Source organism: Pinus tabuliformis, chromosome X (genome assembly GCF_031772625.1).
Source record: "Pinus tabuliformis cultivar Carrire ecotype Pingquan chromosome X, CPIR1, whole genome shotgun sequence".
NCBI classification, from domain to species: domain Eukaryota; kingdom Viridiplantae; phylum Streptophyta; class Pinopsida; order Pinales; family Pinaceae; genus Pinus; species Pinus tabuliformis.
Genome location: NC_142308.1, coordinates 1,639,777,416 through 1,639,785,833, shown reverse-complemented (window position 1 = coordinate 1,639,785,833; position 8,418 = coordinate 1,639,777,416).

Sequence of the window (8,418 nt, the reverse complement as noted above, 5' to 3'; positions counted from 1 at the left end):
AAATATATAAATATGAAAAATAGAGTTTCATTAAATAAAGTTATTTATTATTTAAATTGATAACAATTTTAATTTATTATTAATATTTTTTTACTAATTTTTTTTATTGATATCAAGTAATATAATATATTTTTTTACAATAATTTAATTTATTTGTTAAAATTCATTTCATGACCTTAAACCAAATTTTATAATAAACAATAAATATATAATTATAAAACATTTAAATAATTGGGAAGAAGGAGATGGCTCTGAAATCACCGGGTCAGGTTAGCGCACGCGTCGGGTTAGGTTAGGGTTTCGTTTTGAGCTTTGAAGCTGCAGTTATCGCGCTGGGGTCTCCGTTTCGCTCTCGCCGCTACTGCAGACTCCGCGCTCCTTTCTCCGTTACAATGCCGCTGTAGACTTCATAGTATTCGCGCTGTGGGACTCTTTCGTCGTGACCTCCGTGACCTCCGTTTACTTATCTGTGGCGGTTTACATTCTTAACCTGGCACGGTCCGTTAGCTGTTACTGCAACCTGTCATTTTCCCCGGGATTTTCTACTCCAATTAGGTGTCCGTCGTCCCGAGGTGCAGCTGGCCATGGAGGACTTGGAGGCCGTAGATTATTCCGCTGACCCATTGGAAGGGGTCTCCATCTGGCGCACCCCATATGCCACATCAGAAGGTATGTTTAATCCTGATTTTCCCGGAAATTTCTCACAGTTTTCACCCGGTGAATCGTCTAGGGCACAGCCTGTGGTCCTCCCGGATGAGCCCCCATCATGGCCTGCCCTTTCCACGCCGCCTTACTCTCCGGCAACCCTCGGTTTTGTCTCCGGATGCCTAAACCCTAACCCTGGGTCGGTTCCCCCGGAATCTAGCTCCTTATCTCATCCGCCGTTTAACCCTCCCCTGCCTTCATCCTCCGCCGGTCTCGCTGCTTCCTTTGGTCACCATTCTGGCAGTTTCAATGCCGTACCCCCGCTTTCGGGCCCCCCTTTTACATCCGGTTTTGACATTCCTATCTCCCACCAGTCCGCGGCCCCTTTGAATGTTACGGCCCCGCCTCCGGGACAGTCTCTAAACCCTCCACCTGCTCGCGGCTCTAAGCGGAAGTATAAGTGTTTCAAATCCAAGGAGGACGACATTTTTCTCAGACTCGAAGAGGACATTCGGTGGGGAGAATCGATGGACTTTGCAGATCGGGTCTTGGTCGGCCGCATCAGGGGACGCAGCTACTCGGCGGCACAATTGAAAACCTGGGCAACTGAAGTATGGGGACATCATTTGGTGAACATCCCTCATGTGCAGACTTTCGTGAGGGGATGGTTCGCACTGAGGTTCGCGCGTGCCGACCACACAAACTGGGTTTTGTCCTCCTACTGGCATTTTGAGCACGCCCCTGTGCTCCTCAAGAGATGGACACCCTTATTCGACCCTGAGACGGAGCAGATAGGCATTGGACCAGTTTGGATTCGGCTTCCGGGTTTACCTCTTCAATACTGGTCCGAGGATATATTCAAGCGCATTGGAAATGCACTTGGCACTTTCATGGGCTATGATAAATCTTATCATCAGACTGGCATGATGGCTTATGCTAGAATTTTAGTCAATATGGATACCAGAGGCGGGCTATATGAGCACATTACAATTCAGTGGAGAGACTCTGCTCGCAGACAGATCATCGATTATGAGGGCATTCCCTACCGCTGCCGCAGGTGCCACAAAGTAGGGCATCTCTATAAGGATTGCCCTCTCCTCCGGAAAGGAGCTGGGAAAGGCAAAGAAGCTGGAGACGTCCCTCCCCTGGACACCTCCCCAAATCAGCAACCCTTACAGCATTCGGGGCCTCAGATGCAAGCACAAGAAGGAGCTGTCCCACAGAACTCTCCTGCGGTCGCTGATACTGTCACTACCCCTGAGGCACCTCCTACTTCAACAACACCTGTTCATTCAGCACAGCCGGAGGATGCAGCGAACTCGGGTATGTCTTCATCTCCCCCTTCTTTGATATCTCATGCAACTTGCACTGCATTGGGCATATCTTCTCCCCCTTCATGCTCCACTCCCCTTCCCTCATTATCACAGCCCGATCCGCAACACTCTTCCTCTCACTCTCCCCTTTCGTGCTCCCTCTCGCTCCCTCCGCCATTGCCCCCCCCCCCTTTTGATCACATCGACGCTGGCTTCTCTCTCTATCCGATCGACTCAGTCATCTCCACGATATGCTCTGCGATCTCGGATGAGGGACAAGGGTCCTGACGTGGTTGGCCTTGACTCTATGAACATCCCCTCCTCTCTGAAGACCTCCCGAGGTCGACCTTCCAGTATCACAAAAGCTAGGCATACAGCCGACGAAGAGGTTTCCCTTGGGCGACAACAGACTATTTTTGGGGCGCTTAGAGCAAAGGATGGCCCTCTTCCCCTTCCCCCATGAAAGTATTATCCTTTAATTGCCGTGGTTTTGCTAGTTCACCAAAAAAACTAGCGCTCAGGAGGCTGCTTACTTCGACTCAACTTGACATTATTTTCCTGCAAGAGACTCTATGCCTGGCTGAACCCCTCACTCTCACCCTCTCCTCTTGGCTCCCTAACTGGACCTTCCACGCACTGGATGCAGCTGGGCGATCTGGAGGATTGGCTATTGGGGTCTCAAACCGGGCTGTGGATATTCGGAACCTCTGGGGTGGGAGGGGATTCATAGGTCTTGACATTTTTGTCCACTCTATCGAACGAGACCTACGCATTATCAACATATATGGCCCTTGCACTGATCGTGTCAATTATTGGAGATCATTAATGGCATCTGAACTTCTCCAAGCTGATAACATCATACTGGGAGGGGATTTGAATTTTTCCTTGGGTTATTGTGAATCTTGGGGGCATATGGCTCAGATCGACTCCCTCTCTGAAACCCTCTCCTCCTTATTAGAGGATCATAAATGGGTGGACATCCCTTCTGCTCGTTTACAATACACCTGGTCGAATAATAGGAGTGGGGAGCAGAGTTTAGCCAGGAGACTCGATCGTTTTCTTATCAAGGAAACCCTGTACAACAGCCTCCCCAGAATACGACAATGGGTCGGATCAGGTGGCATATCCGATCACAGACCTATCTTCCTGGAGGCTGAGGACCTTAATCACAAAATCAAGAGCCCCTTTAAATTTAACGCCTCTTGGCTCCAGGACCCTTCGTATCTTCAGCTGGTCCAAAATTTCTGGCAGAACAATCCCATCAGGGAAGAGGAGGACCTAGCAGCAGGTTTTGTCAGAAAGCTCAGGGAGCTAAAACATATCTCCAAAACCTGGGCACACCAGAAGCGTTTACAAGATAACCTTATTCTGAAAGAGGCAGAACAGGTTATTGAGGAATTTGAAAATGCATCCTCTGGGACTTTCCCCTCACAGGAGAGGAAAGATCAGTACGCTTCACTTATTGCAAAACGCACTCAAATTCTGAAGGAAAGGGAAGAGAGCTGGAGGCTTAGGAGCAGGGCTATCTGGCTCACTGAGGGAGACAATAATTCTAAATTCTATCACAAATTCGCCAATGGTCGCAAAGCCATCAATACAATTTGGGAGCTTAAGGATAACCAAGGCCATACTGTTACATCTCAACCGAACCTGGCAAGATTGGCCACTGAACACTTTCGAGGTATATACTCTGCTCCTGGGGATATAAATATCTTGGAAATCATGAGAGTTGCTGAACTCTTTCCCAGATATGTTGATCAAGATGAATTGGATGAGCTGCAGAAGGAAGTAACCATGGAGGAATTGGAAGCAACTCTCAAATGGTTTAAGAAAGATAAGAGCCCGGGCCCAGATGGATGGACCATTGAATTCTACATTGCTTTTCTTGACATCTTGGGGAATGACCTTCTGAAGATTGTGGAGGATAGTAGGCGACGAGGCAGGATATCCGCAGCCATCAAGACCACATTCATCGCCCTTATCCCTAAATCCGATGATCCGTCTTCTTTCGATGATTTCCGGCCCATCTCACTCTGCAACTGCCTCTATAAAATCATTGCCAAGATTATTGCTAACCGCCTCAAGCCCATCCTCTCACAACACATCTCCCCTGAACAGTTCGCTTTCTTACACCACAGACAGATTCATGAAGCCATCGCCACTGCTCAAGAGCTCATGCACACCCTGCAGATCAAAAAACAAAAAGGAATGATCCTTAAAGTGGATCTCTCGAAGGCATTTGACAGAGTAAACTGGCTGTATTTGAGGCTGCTGCTTACTCATCTTGGCTTCCCCTATGACTTCATCAAATGGACAATGAGCTGCATCACTGATGTATCTTACAGTGTTTTACTCAACGGGGAAGCCACCCCTTTCTTCACTTCTGAGAGAGGGCTTAGACAAGGATGTCCCCTCTTGCCTTTGCTATTCCTGCTAATCATGGAAGGATTAAGCAGAATTATCACTTCAGCCAGGGAGAGACATCAACTAACAGGCATCAAAATGGTGGACAACTTCTTCCTCACGCACCTGTTATTTGTTGATGACATCTTGATTTTCCTAAATGGCAGCATTGGCGACTCCACATCGCTTCACAACTCTTTCCTTCTATTTCAGCAAGCCACGGGAATGAAGATTAATGAAAACAAATCCACGATCACCATGGTGGGCTGCTCCATACAGGAATCTGCCTATATCTCTCAGCGATTTCCCTTTTTTCTTATGAATCTAAAGGATGGGATAAAGTATCTGGGTTTCAGACTAAAACCATCCGGATATAAGATTGCAGATTGGTTATGGCTAATTGAAAATGTGGAAAAGAGGCTCCAGGTATGGTACCATCGATACCTCTCACGCGCAGGCAGATTAGTACTCATCAAAGCTGTTATTGAAGCCACACCAGTCTATTGGATGGCCCTAGCCTGGATTCCAAAAGGCATTCTGAATAGGCTTCAAAGTATTTGCTGCAGATTCCTTTGGAAAGGAAATCAACAGGGGAGACTATTTGCTTGGGTCAAATGGGACACCATTGCCAAGCCAAAGCGTTGGGGCGGATGGGGCATCAAGAGATTGGATTCCTTCTCCAAAGCTCTGGCTGCTAAGCTTGGCTGGAGGCTACTCACCTCAGATGGCCTCTGGTCACAGGTGGCTTACGCTAAATACATCAAGCCCCAATCCGTATTGGATTGGATTTGTACCCATCATGGCACCAATCATCAAATCTCAAATATCTGGAAAGCGGTCATGGGTACCTTACCTCTTCTGCGTGAAGGCATTGCCTGGCGCATAAAGGAAGGCAACGCCGTACGCATCGGGCTGGACCCATGGGTGGGTTGTGGAAATGCCCACAGATCACCTGCTGAATTAATTCGACACCTTCAGGTTAGAGGCATTACACACATCAAGCATATTGGAGACAATGCAAACTCAACATTCCTACATCAAGCTTGGTTGACCGCTCAAGCTCTGGAAGTACCAGCTCAATGGACAAACGAATGGACAGAGTATACAAGCGCACTATCTCAAGCACATATCAGGCTCACTGATGGTCCGGATGAAATCATATGGGCTTTTGCCAAGCATGGTGTCTATACACCGAAGCTTGGATATCTAAAACTCATGGAACCTTACAAGCCCCCGGAAATTGAACCCACCTGGAAGGCTCTCTGGAAACTAAAGTCAGCCCCCCGGACGAGACTGCTGATGTGGAACATCCTATTTGATAAAATTCCCACTGGCACCAATCTCATGAAGCGGTCCTTTTATGGACCCTTCCGATGTCACCTCTGTCATAACGCAGAGGAAAGCACCGAGCACTTATTCCTCTCTTGCAGATCTTCACAGCAATTCTGGCAATCTCTTACATCGCAGATCCCGCTAATAAAAGACTGGCAAGGCAACAACCTCATGGATGCCTGGACTGCCTGGTGTCAAAATCACTCTGGGAAAGCTATTAACATGCCACTGCTGGCATGTTGGGCCATTTGGATCGCTCGGAATCAGTCTATTTTCAATCTTAAAGCCCCTCATTGGCCTTCTATCATTCTCCACACTGTTGCAGACTACAATATGCTACCTGATGAGGATCCCCCAACCCCGCCCCGCATTCTCAGACCTGTACCCATTGACACATCCAAACCTTGGGCTTTCTTTGATGGCTCGGCTCAAGAAGCGGGCTGTGGGGGAGGAGCTATCCTCCACCTAAATGAAAGGCATTTTTATAAGCTACAAATCAACCTTGGTAAAGGCACTAATAATTTTGCTGAGCTATGCACTGCCAAACACATCATTCATTTTGCTCTTCATAAGCAATGCAGACACCTTCAGCTTTTTGGAGACTCTAAAATTGTTTGTAATTGGCTGAATGATGCATCTCATTGTTATGCATTTACTTTGAGGCATATACTTGATGAAGCAAAGAGATTAACAGCTGCTTTTGAATCCTTTGTCTGCCAACATGTATACAGGGAGCATAACACCGTTGCCGACCAGCTCTCCAAAGAGGCCGCGCATAGAGATGGAGAAGACTGGTTGATACAGGAGGAGATCGATGGCACATACTACCAGCATTACCACAGACCTTTTGACGACCTCTTGGACGCGGGGCTGTGAAGCCCACATTATATCAGCACAGTTTTTGTTTATAATATGTACATAGATACTATCCGGATATGTCTACAGCACACTTTTTTTATACACAGTATATATATTGCCCTCTGCGAAGAGCACAGTCAAATTTTGATCTCTGATAAACTTAACAGTTTTATTATTTTGGAAATGCTCCCTGCGTGGAGTCATTATGGACTGCTCTACAGTTATTTTTTGAACTCTGATAGGCAATGCTGCCTTCATATGAATATGCTACGGCATCTGCAAAATGTAATTTCTTATCATAATAGAAATTACGACTTTTTCCCAGGGGAAAAAAAAACATTTAAATAATTAAAGTGATTTTTATTTTTAAAATAATTATATAATAATTAAATAACCTTAAATTTTTTTTTTTAATATCTAACTATTTTCAATATATATTAAATAAAAATTTATATTTTCATTTAATTATTTATATCCTATATAAATCAAATTATTTTATTACAAAAATATAATTATTATAATAAAATTCATCATTAATCGAAACTAGAAAACATAATCTTGGTCATCACTCCTTCCAATTATCTTATATAAATCTAACTCTAATAATAAATCTTATAAAAGATGACTGTCAAGGAATTCCACTTGAATACCATGAGTTCTCATACCATGGATCAATACCATGGCTGAATACCTTGAAGTTGTTGGATATTTCCATAAGAGAATTGTGTAACGGATTACCATCATTAGGGACCAAAGAGCTAATGTGAGTAAAAGAGTCGAGAGTGTTAACGGGAAAAGTGTCTATTCAGAACGACCCTATCCCACTAAGGTGTGACAGTGACCTTAGAAACAAACAGAGAAAACTACTTTTGTATTCTTCTTTATGAACTATAAACGAAGAGGAATAGGATGAACCAACCTGTGTCTTGCGCTAGTCCTTTGATCCAATCTCTCTCCTCTTTGACAGCTTCCAGCTACCTGCTCCCTTACTTGCCCGGCTTCACCAAATACCTGCAAGATCACAGAAGAAGGAAACTATACAAAGACATGGGTTTATATTCATAAAAAGCTTAGGATCAGATTTAAGCTAAACATACAAATGTAACAAACATCAATGATACACAAGCATGTAGGAGAAACTCAAATAGTTTTATTGATATAACAAGAAGATCCAGGAGGCGTTACAACCGATGATTCCTGATCCAGCATCAACCTCCCAGCAAAGAAGCCCCTCTTCACCTCCAACAAAGCATAAATCACCCAATACTCTGATATCTATCTCAAAACCAACAACAATTCTTTGCAATGTACAAAATTCCAACCTCTGGATCTCTGGGATGAGGGATCCATATATAGATGTATGCAAGGAGGATGAGTCAACTTATGATTTGACTAGTGGCTTCTCTCTGTCAGTTCTTGCTTCCACTTGGAGACTGAGAGCCTCTTACTCATCCTTGGTCGAACTCAGTGAGGCAAGTGTCATTGGAGAAGATTCTGGAAGCTTCCATTGTCTTTCCACCTCGCGGAATGGCACTGCCATTTGTCATTTCCCGCTAAACATACCCTGGTAGTGCATTTAGGTGCGTTGCAACGCACCTAGCTAGTGTACTTGGGTGCTATGCAACGCAGTTAGCTAGTGGAGCAACTGAAATGATCCTGATTTGACTGATTCTGAGCAGTTTCTGGTAGAGAACTTCTGGGAGAAGCTGTAATTTGTTGACCTTGTTCCTTTAGGGGTCGGAACAACACTTTTAGGGACTTAGGATCCCTTGGTTTATGGACATTTCATGCTTAGAGTTGTAAGGCACAAAAATGTCTATAACAGAGAGGGATCAACAATGTGTAATTTTTTATTGTTTAAATTGTA